Here is an 18361-nt window from a genome sequence, read left to right on the forward strand (position 1 = left end):
CAATCATGGTGGTGGCAGCAGTAATACTAACACATTGAATAGATGCCATTGACCCGGTACTGCGTGAGTGCTATCCAGCCATTTTTAAGTTGAACTATCTCAATAGACTTTGAGAAAGAAGACATTTTAATTCTCATCTGACAGATGAGGAAACCGAGGTTCAGAACTATTAAGTCACTAGCCTAAGGCCACACAGCTGGAAGGTGGCGGGTTGGAACCTGATTCAATTCTAGTTGGACTTCATGCTCCATTCAGGATGCTAAACCGTCTCATCAGCCGGAGGGGCCCCTAAGCAGTGTTGACTGCATCACAGGATTTTACAGGGCAGGATGAAACAGCTACTTTAGTTTTTGCTTAAAGCTCCTATTGGTCCCTGTGGCCCACATCTGAGTGCCAGACACTACGAGGTACATGTGGCTTTGCCAGGATGTAAACCTCTGTCTTACAGGATAGTTTCTTTCCCAGAAAACCCCTTACCTCTAGGAAATGGACTTCAATCTGGCCAGTATTTTTGCTGAACATGGCTCTGGATCCCAGCAATTGACACACTTGAGTTATTTCCCAGAAGTGTTCTCAAGCCTCCAAAGAGATGGCAAGTATGCCCAGCAATATCTGGGTCACTTTCACACTCCAATCAGAAGTCTCACTATGTGTAAAGTAACTTCAGAGTTTATTTGGTTTAACACCAGTTATATTTACATTTGTGAAAACTGAAGCCCAGAGAGGTAAAATCACGTGTTCTAGTTCACACAGCTGTTCATTGGTGGCAGAGCTAAAACTCCTCTTCCAGATTCCCAAGCCAGTCATTGTTCCATTCCGCCGTGTTCTACCATTGTCCTCAGGTTTTATCATCCTCATTAGGCATGAAATGATCCTTCCTTAGGTTTTATAAATTAACATTAGAAAAGGAGGTCAATGTATAAACATGGTACAGAGCTGTTTTAGCTGGGTCACCTTGGTACAAATTAAGTTGCTGGTTTCTTTCTGGTGACTTTATCAGAGAGGTTAAGCAAGTAGGTATTTTCCCAAAACCTTTTTTTAAAATTGTATTAATTCACCAGATTCTTTCATTAAGAGTTTTAATATGTATATTATGCATAAGGTCAGACCAAAATTTTAAGAGACTTGGCTTTTTCAACTTTATATTCCAGTGGATGGATGTTCTGAACCAATTTTTCTCCTCTTTTTCCCTTTGAATAGATGCCAAGAAAACATTTCAAGGTTAGGTCAGGAGGGGAGGGATAAAAGTCCAGGCAATCAAAGTGTGGGCAAAGATGAGTGAGGATGTAATAACCAAAAAAAAAAATTAGCTTGTTTCATTTAAGAAAGTTGTATCCTTTACCTATACCATTTCTCCCCCCAACTCACTTACATAATAATTTGGCTATATATCAGTCGTTACTAGGAACTGTAGTAATAGGTGCTTGCATGTTGGTAAAGATGATGGGCTTTGGAGACAGAATATATGGTTTTGAATTTGAGCTCTGCCACTTACCTACCGATGTGATCTTAAGTCTCAGTGTCCTCATTTTTTAAATGGAGACAATTTTATGGCCAATCTCAAAAACTTAATTTGAAAATTAAGACACGTTTAGCGTATAGCTCAGCTATCATTTTCTTTCATTAGCTTCCATTGCTGTTACTAGTCACCGTAAGTCTTCTCTCCCACATCCCTAAACAAAGGCTCATAGGTTGTAACCTTGGTTCTACAAACAGAAATCTACCAGGGAAATGCACCACCTTCTGCTCCTTGCTGCCATTTCCTACCTATTTTAGTCTCACTGCAAAGTCAACTTTTATTCATCAGACGCTCACAGACTTGAGGCCACCCTTCCTCTTCACTAATGGCGCTTTCTTTCTGTAGTTCTCCAGTTGAGCCTGGGGCTTCTTATCAATTAAATAGAATAATAATAGTGTAAATACACCCAGTAGGATTAAATGAATTAAGACAGAAAAAACCAAGCCTCAGTCCTTTTATCTGTAACATGGGTTAGTAATGGTATGACTACCTCATAGGCATAAAGCATTTAGCACCATCTCTGACACATTGTTAAGGACTCTTTAAATATTAGAAAACCACAGATTAGCAAAACCCAAGGGAGAATGAGAATTATTTTTCCATGTTTCCTTCTTCTCTTTTTCCCTTAAGGAATATTTTCCTTTAGCCACTGTCTGTACCCTAGGTAGGCAGTTCTGTTGGTCTTAGGTCATTAGCCATATGTGTAGGCCAGATACAACTTAGGTGTCTCTTTCTATTTGTGTTTATGAAATACTACTTCTGGAAACTTTCTGATTCTGTTAGAAATGGTTTTATTTGGCCTCTCCACATCTTTTCAGGGTATTCCAACTGATAACCAGTCTGTCGGGTTTTCACACTGCTATATGATCTGTAATATTCTATAATTTTCCAAAATTCTTTCAGTTATATTTCACAGCTTCCTCTGCTCTTTGATAAAAGAATTATAAGTATATGCAGTTACAATCTGACACTCAGAGACTCAAGTCAAGTAGCATCTGAATAGTTTAATTGTTTTCAAATTGTTTATCGTGATTGTTCTTGCTTTGAAAACTCTGGAAGCATCCTTTCAGGTCTCTTGACCATACCTGTATCTGTGAAATCAATCATATAAATACGAGTCTTTAAAATTTACAAAGGGTTTATCCATTATTTCGCTTTAGCTCCGCTGACGTATTATAGGAATCATTATCCCTATTTAAAGAGAAGGAAACTAAAGCACAGTACTCTTGTTTGTGACCCCTCTGAAGGTCATTTATGTAACATATCACCCAGGGATGTGTGTATGTGTAAGACATTACAATACTGGTTGCAGTCAAAAATACTTTACATGGTGTTGTTCTGCCTGGCCTGAGATGAACAAATATTTAGAAAAAGATTTTGATATTCAGAGCCAGTAGCTGTGACAATGTCATCTCTCTCTCATCAGACCACATGCTGAGTGACCAAATGACAGGACAACCAAAAGGAAGAGACCCATATGTCCAATGGGACGTTGGCAGCAAGTGTGACAATGTGCTCCAGACCAAAATGAAAGTCCCCAAAGAGACTGGGAGACTTCGATATACCACAAGGGAGCGTCTCCGGAACTGTTTTATCAGTGTTGCCCTAGCACTTGCAGAGCAAGGCTGGGCAATGCCACCAATGATCTTGGGGAAAAGCCAGTACTAGCCCATAGGCACAGACCAAATACACTGAAATAAAGCTCACCCAGAGCGTACAAAGGCAAGAGCTATGACCTGCCTTCCTAGATTAGAGTACTCCTAAGGGGACATTATATTTTTATTAAAATGGGCAATTTTTGATTAACGTATGCGTAGGTATCTATATCTATACTGAGAAATAAAATATTGCCTGTCATATCAGTAAACAAAGGATGTCACAGTTATCAGCGATTACAGATTGCAGCCACCTCCAAAGGCCAGCTGGTGAGCCCTGAGGGAACACAGGAAGGAAAGAATACCTGCCATTCAGCAACCATCAGACTGCAGCCACTCCCATCGGTGAGCCCTGAGGAAACTCAAGTGTGAAAACGCACTGGCCCCAGAGAGCTGAGGTGCATATCAAAGGAATGATCTCTGTGATCCCAGACTCTTGCATCTTCCCATACATAGAAAAGCACTAAATTCCTAAACTTGAGATATCTAGTTTTCTTTCATAAATAGTAATCTTTTGTTCCGACTACCTGCCCTTTGTTGCAAAACTCCTCTATATCATAGCTCCCCCTTCCCCTCCCGGGAACAGTTTTCTCAGGGTTACCTGAGATGCTGCCTCCAGGGCTTGAAGTCCTCAGTTTGTCTGCCAAATAAAACCTAACTCTCAACTTTTAGGTTGTACATATTTTTTAATCAACAATATCTGTATCTATATCTATATCTATCATCTCCTGATGATCAAGGAAAGCAATACCACGTTGGTATTATTTTAATGTTGCCCAGCAATACTAACATGGAACTTTTTCCTGCTCCCTCTTTCTGATTGACTAACATTTTAACCCTGAGCAAATGAGCGTATGCAAAACTAAAACGTCCAGCATTCACAGCTCCCAAGGTGTTCCTGTGCCTTCCTAAAAAGTTTTATTACTGGGAACTGAAACTACCAAAATGCATCATTCCACTGCCTGTCCTCCTGTATCCCTCTCTGTCTTACCTTTTGGAATGAGGTTAGGGCGCAGTACTCTGCCGTGTCAAAAAACATCACTCATGTAGCAAAGTTACTGACTCAACTTTCTTGTCAGTAGAGACCTCGTCTTGGAGCAGGGGTGTCCAGTGGAAGAGGAACTAAGTTTCGTTCTACCTCCTTTTAGCTAAATAGGATGGATCTTTTAATAAGGTAGAAGACAGAATTATTTTCCCTATCCCAGCTCCAGTGGCTTCTATGTAAATATTCATATGCTTCATTATGCTTTGTTAACCTAATCTTCATTGTACCTTGGGTTTTCTTTTTTCTTCTTTCTCTGTCTTTCTTTCTTTCTTTCTTTCTTTTTTGTTTTTCCAGGTTTCATAGCTATTCTGTAGAAGTTGTATTTATCAGGTCTGAGCAGCCACATGATCGTTTAAAACAGAGTAGCCAATGGAAGTTTTTGAGTAGGAGAATGATGTAATTAAATTTGTTATTCAGGCAGATAAATCTCTTGGAAGGGGTGATGATAGACTGAAGGGTGTGAGAAGCTCCTGGTGGAACATGAATTAAAAACAAGGGATGCATTAAGGCTGTCGGGAGAGGGTGTATTAGAGAGATTTCAGAAGCAAAATGGCAGATTATAATGAGTTCCAAACTGTGTTTGAGCCACCTATGAACATCCAGATGGAAAAGTCCAATAGGCAGTTGAAAATAGACACATCATAAATACTTTTTAGGCATTTTTCCTTAATAAAAGCTAATCACATGACCTGTAGCCTCGACTCTTAGTTTTTATATTTTGTCTTATTTAGTGATAGCAGGGAGGACTGCCTTTCTCACAGATAGTTGGGATATACATGGACCAGGATATTCGTTTATATAATAGCAGTTACGACTTACACTTAATAACAACACTACTCTTTTTCTTTAAATTTGTTTCTGCCCCACTTTGTACTGAAAGAAAATTTAGACAGAATATTGTATGTCACATCTATAGAGTATTGTGAACATTTCAATGCCAGAAGCACAAATCTCTGGAAGCAGAAATATATATCAGCCAGGGCGTGGGAGAGCCGCACAGCCAAGGTGTGAGTTAAAAGATGCATCGCTTCCCCTTGGCCTCTTTTTTTTAATCCCTCTAATTTCTTTTTTTTTTTTTTTTTGAGGGGGGTTTCTCATTCTCTTTATTTTATTGTTTTTTTAATTGAAGTATATAGTTCATTTACAATGTTGTGTTAGTTTCAGGTATACATATATATGCATATATATGTGTGTATATATATCCAAGATATACATATTTTTTTCAGATTCTTTTCCCTTATAGGTTATTACAAAATATGTATCCCTCTAATTTCTAGTGGCTAGAAACTCTGGGGGCCGATTGGGTGATACTGGCATAATGTAATATTTGCTGAGTGCTTACTGCATTCCAGGCACCGTTTGGCCCTTCACATGTATCATCACATTTACTCCTGGGGAAGTAAATTTGTTTTACTTCCACCCTGGGGAAGTATTTACGGCACCCTGGGGAAGATATTTCACTCTTCTGATCTACTAATGAGGAAACTGAGGCTGAAAGAATTGAAGTAGTTGCAAAATCTCACAGCCAGTGAGTGCCTGATCCCAGATGCCCTGTTCTTAACCACTGCATTGCATTGCAGAAACACAGCACTCAGTCCTAGATGGATGGGATACCTCCTCCTTGCATTTGTTTCTGCTGACTTGGCTGTGAATGCATTTGAATAATGAATGATATGTTCAGGCAGAAGAAAACCTGCCCCACAAAACTTAATGTTGTATTTTTCATTAAGGATAATGTTAGTTGTGTTTTATTTTTTGTTTTTTTCCGCCCTGTTACTCGGACATGCAGTGACTGCAAAAGACTTGCAGGTTCCAAGTAGGAATTCTTTTTAAACAAAACAAGCCTGAAAACAAAGAGTGGGTCCTTTGTAATTCAAGTAGGAAGGATTGCAGGATTCTTGAAATTCTCACTTTTCTTTGCTAGGTTACACAGGAGTGCGGTGAAGGGCGAATGAAGTTTATGGGTCCCTGGAATGGATGGGGCACAGTAAATGGATTGGCTGACAACATGCCATGCATATTAACAGCCCAGCTAGGGCCATATTAAGCACCCAATAAACATTAGATGTTATCATTATTGACGTTGATATTATTATTATTGTGATAAATTAGTCACAATATACATATCTCCTTACATTTTGTATTTCCTTGCATTTGTTTAGCATATTAATATTGAAAAAGCACTTCCATTTTATTTTCTTATTTGATATGTAATCTTGTCATCTGAGGAGACAGCAGTAGAGATGAGTAAAAGCCTAGTCTCCTTACCCCTACATCATTGATCTTTCCAAAGGCTCACCTTGTTAGAAGCCAACAAAACAGGCAGTAATTTCCCTTTCAGAACATTCATGACATTTACAAGACCTTGCTTGGTGCCTCCTTCCCACCAAACTTTTCAGCTTAGGTCATGTCTTGTCCAAGCTAATGCTGTATCCCTAGGATCCAGCACAGAACTTGGTAGGTGGTAGAAATTCAGTAAATATTTGACCAAGGAATGAATGAGTGAGCACATTGTGAAGTTTGAACAGCTCTTGAGAACAAAGTGTAGAATGTCTGCCCTTATCACAAGGAACTTACATTCTGAAGTTAAGTAACAATGCATTTTTAAATAATACTTCAAGGCAGCAATTAGAAAGTAGTAACAAGGAGCCAGATGGTGAATTACCAAGGAAATAATTCTACCAGTAAATTCATATAATTTAGAATTTAATTTGAGACACAACTCATTGGTATGATTTATAAAAGGAGAAAAGGGCCACAGTTCTTTTATATTATTTATGATTTATTTTTTAAATCATAAGAGTAATTCAGGCTTGTCGTAATGCATAGCGTGTATAAATGTGTACAAAATAAGGATATATAAAGAAAAAGCTAATCTCTCTTTTCACTGTGACGCTGCCCTTTACAGATCCAAATCTCTCCTGTAACCATCATTAATAGCTTGTTATTAACACTTTTCTCTATATTTGTTCTGTTCATTTGTTCTTTCTTCTAAATGGGATCATATGCATATGACTCTCTAAGAGGCATTCCTTACATAATATAGCCTGGAGCTCACTCCTTATTCAGAGATCTTCCTCATTATTTTTAGTAGTTGCACAGTATTCCTCATATTTTCATCAGTCTCATGATGATAAACTTTCAGATTGTTTATGTTTTTTTTTTTTGCCACTACAAGCAAACATTCTCATGTATACATTTGTTCTTACAGATAAGTCCCATAAAATAGGTTCGCTAAGGTAAAGTAGCGTATGTGGATTTTTTATTTTAATCATGATTGACAGATTATTTTGCAGAAATGTTGTAGCAGTTTATGTTGCCAAAAGCAATGACTGAGTGCTTTCTGTAGCTATGGCAACTTCAGATGCCATTAATCTTTTATAATTATTACTAAATATGATGGAAAAATATGACATTGACATTTACACGTATATCTTTTTGTGACTAATAGTGAGTCTGGGCATCTTATCCATCATTTGCAGTTTATATTTTTAGATTACCTTTTAATTTCATTTGTTGTCTTTTTTAGCAAAGCAGTTTGCAAAAACTTTTTGTACATTAAAAATATTAATCATTTTTTTTAAGTCAGTGTTTGACTTTTTCCTCATATTTTTGTTGATAAACTTTATATATTTATGTGGCATCTTTTGTCATATAAAGACTTTTAATTTCTCTAATGATCATATATGTCTTTTATTTTATAAGTTTTTCCCCTGAGGAGATGAAATTCAAACAGAGAGAAAGCCATGTGCCTTTCAATGGGAGCAAACATTGAAAGACATTTTAATGAACAATGAATAGACAAGTCGGGCAGGAATAGAAAGTTATGCAGGTCAATGTCAGAAAATAATGCCAGAAAGTTCCATTGATACCAGTCTGTGAAAGTCCAAACACTAGACTAATTAGTTTGGACTTGGCCTAGAAACACAGAGGAACTGCTGAAATGTTTTGAATGGGGCAGTTTTATAATGAAAATGTGATTTTATACAGATTAGTTTGCAAGGTGGTTTGAAAAAGTGAAGTTCAGATCCAAAGAAACCAGGATTTCAACAACTATGTATACAACAGACACGATTCTAGGCCCTTGGAACCACCAGTGAATAAAAACACCATGAAGACCATTTAGGGCTCACCTGCAAGGAACACGGGTTAGTGTACAAGGACAGGAAGAGGTAAAACAGTGGCAGTAGAGATGGAAGGAAAAAGAAAGGATGGACGTGAGAAAAAATAAGAATCAAGGTGGGAGTTAGGAAGGAGGAAAGGGTCAAAGCCAGTTTGGGTGTTGAGCCTGGGGCATTGGAGCCCGGGGGGATTGGAGCCTGGGGCATTGGAGCCTGGGGGATTGGAGCCTGGGGCAGAGCCTGGGGGATTGGAGCATGGCAGTGATACTGGAAGATGGGTAAATCAGAAGAGGAAACAAAAATATGAAGTGGAGGGAACAGTAGAGACAGATATTGGTGTGCAGATCTTACTCAACTTACAATGCAGTTGCATCTTGATAAACGCTTCCTAAGTGGAAAATATCATAGTTGAAAGTGCATTTAATACACCTAACCTAGGGAACACCATAGCTTAGCCTAGCCTGCCTTAGACATGCTCAGAACACCTACATTAGCCTACAGTTGGGCAAAATTATCTTTTTAAAAATAAAGTGTTGGATATCGCATGTAATTTATTAACTACTGTACTGAAAGTGAAAAACAGAACGGTTGTCTGGGTACAGATGGTTGTCAGTGTATTGATTGTTTACCCTCATGATTGCATGACTGACTGGGAACTGCAGCTCACTGCCACCACCCAGCCTCAAGAGAAAGTATCATATTGCATATTGCTAGCCTAGGAAAAGGGCAAAATTCAAAAGTTGAAGTACAGTTTCTACTGAACGCATATCACTTTTGCATCACTGTAAAGTCAAAAAATTGGTACGTCAAACCATCGTAAATCAGGGACTGTCTGTATTTGCCTGGGCTGCCTTACTAGATTATAAGCCTTTCCCATAGACCCCCCAGCAGGCTGAAGTCAATTCATTAATCAGCCATTATTAAGAATGACATTTCAATCAATTAGTAATTAATTTGACCGTATTTTCATTAACCTCACATTCATCCATCTTGTTTTTAAGAATGTTATTCCTTTTACTTTGAAACCTTTATTGAGAAAGCACCTATTGCATCTGAAACCCTGTGCCAAGTACTAGGCATACAAAGAAAATAATATATCATCCCCAATGCGTCCCATCATCTGTGACACAATGTGGAGGAGGCTATGAAGTCTGAGGGGAATTACCTTCAGAGAATGAGATTAATCCAGACTGCTAAAGAGGGAGATGGGGGCAGATGCTGAGAAGACTTTTGGGTAGAGGAGGTGACACATTAGCTGGACCTACAGGGTGCATGGAATTGGACAAAAGATAAAAATCCACATGAATTTTATTGATGAGAACGTTTTAGTATCAACCTGCCCTAATATATTGACAAATTTGTATTTTAGGTTATTTTCTTCTGCACTTACCTTGAGATATAGTTTATTCTGGTGGAGCCCAATGAAAGGGATCTCATTTACTTCTTCTGGAGAAAGAATAGAGGAGAGTTTTAGGTGTGAGCAGGCAGAGTTAGATGTTTTCTCCTTTATGTTCCCATAACTGCTACTCTTCCCTCTTCCAGCATCTATCACAGTAATTATGTTTACTTGCCCATTCTCTCCTGAAGTTTTGATCTCCTCATGAGAAGATCCTGATCAGTGTCTAGTAGTTATAATAGTAAGGAAACTTGTGTTTGCAAGTGAAAGAAACAAAACCAAATCCAACTTAAACTGGTTAATCATACAAACAAACAAAAGAGAGAAGAGGAATTTATAGACTCATGTAACAGGGAGGGTTTCAGGCAGAGCTATATCCAGGCTCAAGTGATGTGTTCAGAATCAAAAACACCTTGGTTCTCTTTTCCCCTATAATGACTTCATTTTAAAGAAGGGTCTTATTTTGTGGTGCTAAAATAGATTCAGATACTTCATTAATAGTCTATCCTCTCTGCAACCCCTGCAGAAAGAGCAAGTCTCTGTCTCGAAATTCATAACTGTCTGAGTTATTGAGGAGACTTATCTACCAATTGAAATTTGTTGGCTCTCATTGGGCCACATGTCCACTGCTGAACCAGTTACTGTGGAGAAGGTTCAAACTACGTGGATTGAGAATAAGCTAGTATTGTTTCCTATGGCAAGTTGTGGGGCCGTTACCAGAAGCACAGGTAGAAGCTCCCTGGTAGGAGGTAGGTGAAAGTTACAGATTTTGTGGATTAATGAGTCCCCTCAGTGCAAGGGACTCTTCTATAAATTTTGCCATCCATAGTATTATTTAATATTACAGTAACTCCATGAGACACCTGTAACTATCTTAATTTTCCAGGGTAGAAAATTGAAGCAGAGGGGATAATTATTTAGGATAAGGTTAAAGAGCTGTTAAGTGGAGATTTAGGATTTGCACCTAGATCTCTGTGACTATGATTCCATTTGCTAGGGCTGCCATAACAAAATATCACAAACTGGGGGGCTTAAACAACAGAAGTTTATTGTCTTACAGTTCTGGAGACTGGAAGTCCAAGGTCAAAGAGTTGGCAGATTTGGTCTCTCTTAGCCAAGACCTCTCTCCTTGGCTTGCAGTTGGCTGTCTTCTCACTGTGTCCTTACATGGCCTTTTCAGGGGTGTGTGCACGCATCCCTCATGTTCCTTTGTGTGTCCAAACTTCCTCTTCACGTAAGGACACCAGTCAGATTGGATTAAAACTGCCCTAAAAGCCACAATTTAACTTAACCACCTATTTAAAGGCCTTATCTCCAAATATAGTTCCGTTCTGAAGTGCTGGGGTAGGGCTTCAACATATGGATTTGGGGGAGAAGATACAATTCAGCCCATAACAGACTATAAAACTCCAGTTCATTGCACCAAGCTTCTGGAGGAAACTTGAATGACAGTCCTGTCACTCATTCAGTTTGAATAGACTTAATGGTTCTGAAGGCTGAGCCCCTTGAAAATTTCACCTTGGTTAAAAGCTGTCACCTTCCATGTAAGATTCTCCCTGGGACAGCTTTCCTCCTTAAAGACATGAATTTTCCTATGGACTAAGATGAACGTGGTTTTTTGGTAAACATATCCCTACTGTGAACAGGAATAAACAGTGTTTTGCGAACACGTTAAATGTGGAAAAGGTAGGAAAAGCGTTAACTGTTTAGAATGGTCTTATTTCACGCACATTCATCATAACCAGGTGAGGTAATGTTAGGGAAGAATCTCAGAAAAATCTCTTAGAGGACCTATGTGCTACCACCATATTTTTACTAATCATGGAGAAACATACTGTTGTTTATTTATTTTTGCGGTACGTGGGCCTCTCATTGTTGTGGCCTCTCCCATTGCGGAGCACAGGCTCTGGATGCACAGGCTCAGCGGCCATGGCTCATGGGCCCAGCCGCTCCGCGGCATGTGGGATCTTCCCGGACCGGGGCACGAACCCATGTCCCCTGCATCGGCAGGCGGACTCTCAACCACTGCGCCACCAGGGAAGCCCTACTGTTGTTTATTGTTCTTAAGCAAGGTTGACCAAGGTCAGGGTCTCCCCTTTCAACAGATAAGCTACCTCACGGCCATGAAGATGCCAAACACAATGTTTACAAGCGATTTTTCACTTAGAAATCATGCTTGCTTGCTCAATTTTTATGTTTTCATTAAAAGAAATATGAAGAAAATTGCCCCTCAGAGTCTCAAAGAAAGAAAGATGCTGTGATAAAATGTCACTATGGATCTGTAGTCTCTCGACACTGTATACCCAGTGCTATCATTGGGGGATCAGTAAGCCATACCTGGTTTTAAATTAAAGATAATCTTCTCCTTTAAAAAATTTAAAATATATATCTAAATATAATATTTTCCTATTGGCTCCCAATAACCAAGTGATGGGTGCCAGTTCTAGGGTATAGGACTATTTAGACAGTTAAAGAATCCCACTTTCAGGCAATGAACAGGAGCTGTACAAGTTAAGACTAGACAGGGAATAAAGGAAGTGAGAAACCTTATTAGTGGTGTTTTCCTCTGCCCGCAATTACCATCCCAAAGCTATTAAAATGAATCAAAGTACCATGTGTCTCAGAGTAAGGAAACAGCCCTCAGTATGGGAGACTAAACATGTAGGTACTCTAGTCATTTCCAATTACAGATAAAACAGAAACTTTGGAAGGTTAAATATTACCCCTAAGTTCACAAAGCTGGAAAGTGATATAATTAAGACTTGAACTCAGGATATGTAAGAGTGGAACCTGTGGGCTTCATCAATATATCACCCCAGCTTCCCAAGAACTGCTGTCTTCTGTGAAAGACCAGTGGAAATTGTCTTCTTCCAATCACTCTGGTCATGGCAGTTTCTTAGTAGTCCTTTCAGAAGAGAAAATGAAATTATTTGTCATGATTTGTCTTCAAAGAACTTCAGTTTACTCCTCTGAATGTCTTCTCCTCTTTCTAAGTGCTTGCCTGTTTTTCATTAGATTATATGCAGCACAGCAGTATGGGCTCCAGATAAATGAAATCACAAAACACAAATCCCCGCAGCCCACTAAAAAGTAAGACTGATATAATGATATTTTGTTTACATAGGAGAATGTTCTTACCTTTTAGAGACACTTGCTGAAGTCTTTGAGAAATATTGGTTATAATTTACTTTAAAAAAATCAGTAAAAATAAAGAGATGAAGCAATGGCAACTTGTTAATTGTTAAAGATACCTCAGTATCTTTAATGAGTGTATATTTACTTAGCTATCTTTGCGTGAAAATCTTCATAGTAATGAGTAAAAAAAATACCTAGTCAAATAAAAAAGTAAGTAATGATTTTAAAATAAGGATTGAGATAGGTTCAAAAGAGATGACCTTTCATCGTAATCATCATCATCATCATTTTTGTACCTCCATTCTGTTCTCATTAAAACAAGAATAGATGAGTTTACCAAGCACCAGACACTGCGCTGAACACCTCTCATGCATTGTCTCCTTTAGTCCCTGACAATCCCTTGACGTAAGGAATTTTTCCTCCATTTTACGGATGAAACTGAGACTCAGAGAAATGAAATGACTTTCTCCAGAGCTCTTTTCTCCAGTGCAGTGCACTCCTTTTTCCTTAGGGTGAGCCTTGTGAATGTGACTGAGTTGAAGGGATCCAGGACATATGGGGAGGTAGGTAGAGGCACAGAGGGACTGGTAAGCTGGGTGAATAGAGGAAAGGCAAACAATAGCAGGTCCCAGTAAGGCCTTAAAAGTTTTCTTTTTCTTTTTTAAAACAAATTTGTATTGGAGTAGAGTTGATTTACAATGTTGTGTTACTTTCAGGTGTACAGCAAAGTGAATCAGTTATACATATATATCCTCTCTTTTTAAGATTCTTTTCCCATATAGGCCATTACAGAGTATTGAGTAGAGTTCCCTGTGCTCTACAGTAGGTCCTTATTAGTTATCTATTTTATATACAGTAGTGTGTACCTGTCAATCCCATCTCCCAATTTATCCCTCCCCCTCTTCTCCCCCGGTAACCATAAGTTTGTTTTCTACATCTGTGACTCTATTTCTGTTTTGTAAATAAGTTCATTTGTACCATTTTCTTTTAGATTTCACATATAAGCGATATCATAAGATATTTGTCTTTGTCTGACTTACTTCACTCAGTATAACAATTTCTAGGTCCATCCATCTTGCTGCAAATAGCATTATTTTGTTCTTTTTTATGTTTCTGGGGAATAATGAGGTCGTGATTGTGGAAGGAAAAGTACTGGGATGTGGTCCACTTTATGACCTTACTAGTGTATCTCATATATATGAGAGGTCCAGACGATAATTGATACAACTATGAACATTTCCAAAAATGAAGATGCAATCAGCATACGTGGAAAAAGGGCGTAAGTAGGGTTGGGGAGGATATATTTTAGGTAGGAATCTGGCCCCATTGATAAAGTACACCATAACACCTGTATCACTCAATTCCAAGGCTGACCAGGAGAAGGATTGTTAACAACTTGCCCCCAGTCCATAAGATTATTCTGGCAGTGGGAAAAGTACAGCTTCCAGTGATTTTTTTTTAGCATTTCCAAAACCAATTCACTAAGTTTTAATAATTACTTCCTTTGAGCAGGGATAATGACCTAGGTTCGGCTATTTCATTTCAAACTAGAATTTCATTTTAAAAGAGCTTTTGCCTTTTGGGGAAAAAAATCGTACCTAAGAAGAATTGGTCAGCTGTGTGCTCTGCTGGAATTCTGCTGGAGAGATTATCACAACAAGCTGGTGGCTTGGCAGGGGCTGAAACAAATAATTTTGTAAATCTGAAACTAGTTCATCACAGTTTATAGTTTTTCATTTCATTTTAAAATGTAAGTGGCTATTTTTAAAGGAAGGAAAGTAAGTCTGAATTGCCCTACTAATCCAATGAAATATCGCCAAGAGGGTAAAAGCAGACAACTGTGCTCCATGTGGGAGATCCTTTCCAAAGCCTGCTTTTACGCCTCTCTTCTGTTCTCATTAAAACAAGTCCCAAAGATCAAATGAAGCTGGGACCCAAGCTGAAGGCAAGGGTACACGTTGTTTACTTCATCGCTGCCAGCAGCCCTCTCACTACCAGGCTGGGATTCAGGCACACAGGTCAGAAGAAGAAGAATCCTGCTTTCACCCTCCCAGGTCTCCATCAGGAACCACCAGGGAGCAGCAGATGACTAAGTCACTCACCTGGCTGCCTCCAGTTAGATACTTGCTTGAAAATGAATGGGAAAGCTCCTAAGAAGGGGGAGAGAAGAAATAATGGCACCAATAATTCACATTAGTGTGGTTTTATGATTCACCAAACCACGTACATGCCTGTATTTGATTTTGCCTTTTGGTGAGCAGAGCACGCATCTTTGGTCCCGTTGTGCAGAATAGCAATCCCCAAACCCAGAAATGTTAAAACAGAAATTTGTTCCCAATCATACGCTTTGTTCAGAACAAAAGCTTTGAAGGCATTTTCCCTGGTTTGAATTCTGGCTTTATTACTTACGAGCTATGTGACCTTGGGAAGTTATTGAACCTCTCTTTGACCTCATTTTCTCATCTGTAAAATGGAGCTAAGGGGCTTCCCTGGTGGCGCAGTGGTTGAGGGTCCGCCTGCCAATGCAGGGGACGCGGGTTCGTGCCCCGGTCCGGGAGGATCCCACATGCCGGGGAGCGGCTGGGCCTGTGAGCCATGGCCGCTGAGCCTGCGCGTCCGGAGCCTGCGCTCCGCGACGGGAGAGGCCACGGCAGTGAGAGGCCCGCGTACCGCAAAAAAAACAAAAACAAAAACAAAAAACTCTCTGAAAAAAGTATTATTTTGTCCATTCTACAAACGGGTGAAACAAGGCCCAAGGTCAAGGACCTCCCAAGGTCCCTCAGCTCATGAGTGGCAAAGCCAGGTCTGACTTACACTAAATTACCGCAAGGATACATTCCCTATGAATTAAGTCACTGAGACCTTGAGCTGGTTTCATCCTCCCCACTATCCATCTTATTTAAAAAGGAACAAGACTCACTTTCTGTATCTCCACTTTTCTCCCTGAAAAATGTGGCACAGTGCCAAGTTCTGTAAAATCCACAGTCTGTTGAGAGTCACAGAATCCTAGACTAGAAGGAACAATTACCTGCTAGTAGGGATCTGGAGAGGCAGAGACACACATATTGTTGAATCCTAGTTGTATCACTCGCAAGCTCTATGACGACAGGGTAACAACTTAACCTCGGTGGGTCTCAGTTTTTCCATTCAGAAAATGGAGCGGTAATTGTTTCCACCTCCTAGAATTGCTGTGATGATCACATTAGCTCAGTGCTGGCACCCAGGATAACTGCTTGATAAACATGTGCTAATAACTTAAGCTAGAGAAACACCGTCTAGTTCATCCACTTCACCCCACTGGTTTGATCACACAAATCACCTGTGCATCTTTTTTGAAATCCTTCCCCAGAAGGAGATACTAGAGCTTCGTGTGTGAAGGGTTCCAATGCCTGACCAATCTCACAACCTGGAAATCTAACTGCTCCATTTAAAAGATTATTTCATTTAAAATATTAACATTCTAAAAAAATTAAAAATTAACATTCATTCTCCAAAAAAAGTAGAGAATGACTTGTTATGCTTTTTCTGGATAAATGAATGAACATCTCAACATTCTCTCTCCCAAGCTAATCTAATCTAATCCCAGGAATTTCGTTTTTGTCTTATGAAGTCTGTTGTCTACCACTTTCCACTGGTGAAGACGAGGATGGCTTCCCGTCCTGAGATTGCTGTGGTGATAAGGCAGGTAGCTCATCTTAATAATATTGTGTGTTGTGCTCTTTATTTTCAAAGCACATTCACATGCTTATCTTTTTTTTTTTTTTTTTTTTTACAGTACGTGGGCCTCTCACTGCTGTGGCCTCTCCCGTTGCGGAGCACAGGCTCCGGACGCGCAGGCTCAGCGGCCCTGGCTCACGGGCCCAGCCGCTCCGCGGCACGTGGGATCTTCCCGGACCGGGTCATGAACCCGTGTCCGCTGCATCGGCAGGCGGACTCTCAACCGCTGCGCCACCAGGGAAGCCCCTCATGCTTATCTTGTTGATCGTAATACAACTGGGAGAGTTAGGGAGGGTGGGGGTTATCTCTACACTAAGGATGAGGAAACTGAAGTATAAAGGAAAGAACAACGATAGCCACCATGGCTAAGCACTTATATTCCAGGTCTTTTTTTGTTAATTTTTATTTTATATTGGAATATAGTTGATTAACAATATTGTGTAAGTTTCAGGTGTACAGCAACGTTCCAGGTCTTTCACACATAATATCTTATCTAAACTTCTCAAGAGCCTTCTTTAGTAGGTGTTATTAGCTCAGTTTAGAGGAAAGGAAAATGAGGCTCATAAAGGGAGGTGACATAGCCAATTTTCTCCAGATACTGAACGGTAGAGCTGAGAAACTCCAGATCTACCTCACTCCAAACCCAATAAGCTCAGTCACTGACTTTTGAAAATTTGCTTAACCCATCAGTGACTAAAATGGCATTAAAATCCAGGATTCCTGATTCACAGTTTGGGACACCTTTCATCAAACCACTAATTCAGTTCTTCCTGACTGGGTATGTTGCTAGAGCTAGACCCACCTATGACTAGAATAGCCACTGCTCACACAGAACTGCTTTACAGCTGTTCCCCATTCCTAGCTAGTCTTCTGCTCTTATCTTCCAGGTCCATGCCTATGATTTGGGGGTTCTCAAGCATGCAGTCAGAGGGTTATAAATTTATATATATGGTTACATATCTATCTATCTGTTATATGTATAAAATGTATATATATTTACATAGTATATAAATATATATTTGTATTATATATTTATACATATTGTGCATAGATATTCATGTATATGGATATATATATATATATATACATGCACAGGCTTCCAGAATTTGCCAGATTCTCCAGCAAGAATAAAGATTTGCCAGGCCAAACAAACTTCTCAGGGATTTGCCAATAAGTGTAATTCTTTAAATACAGATTTGGATGTGTGTTGGTTTGCAATTTTGGGAATTTCCTTGGTGAAATCTGAAACTGGCCCCATACACAGAGGGCAAGGGGAGGTGAAGAAAGAGGCAGGCCACTCCAGATTGGTAGGTGAGAGGTTTAATAAGCAAGGGGAGTTACAAGGCTCGTCTTGAGTGGCCTTAAGACTAGTCGATCTCTGCACTCACCCACCAGAATCTTAAAGGTTTATATAGATGCCTTAACTGGGTTCGGGCATGTATTCAGTCCAGGTGGTCTCAAGGCTGCATCCTTGAACTGGCTTGGGCTGTGGGAACTGGGTGGAACATACATTCCAAGGACAGGGGAGAGGGTAAGGAGCCTCTGATTGCCAGAGTCTAGCTTGCTGGTCAATCAACGGTCACATCCTCTTGATTACCTCTTCCAACAACATGGGAGAAGTGAAAGAAAAATGTTAATGGGAGTTTCTTCTCTTTCCCTGAGTGTCCCGTTCACATGGGCCTATAGACATAATCAAATCGAAGTTGTAAGGCCAGCACTGAGCTGAGGGATGGATTCTAACCATGTTCAGCTTTTCCTGGGGAGTCTGTGCTT

The 18361-nt window shown here is 39.7% G+C and overlaps 1 protein-coding gene across 3 annotated transcripts in view; it reads left to right on the forward strand.

Moving 5' to 3' along the window:
* Positions 1-18361, forward strand: part of COLEC10 (collectin subfamily member 10) — a 162318-nt gene that overhangs the window by 132646 nt on the left and 11311 nt on the right. Inside the window, exon 1 of one of the 3 annotated variants that reach the window (XM_032610433.1) lies at positions 16922-17366. The exons of the other annotated variants lie outside the window; for them this stretch is intronic. The gene's annotated coding sequence lies outside the window, so the exon portion shown is untranslated. Of the gene's footprint in view, positions 1-16921; positions 17367-18361 lie in introns of those variants that run through there. 3 annotated transcript variants of the gene reach the window in all.

This window comes from Phocoena sinus, chromosome 17 (genome assembly GCF_008692025.1).
Source record: "Phocoena sinus isolate mPhoSin1 chromosome 17, mPhoSin1.pri, whole genome shotgun sequence".
In the NCBI taxonomy this organism is placed as follows: Eukaryota; Metazoa; Chordata; class Mammalia; order Artiodactyla; family Phocoenidae; genus Phocoena; species Phocoena sinus.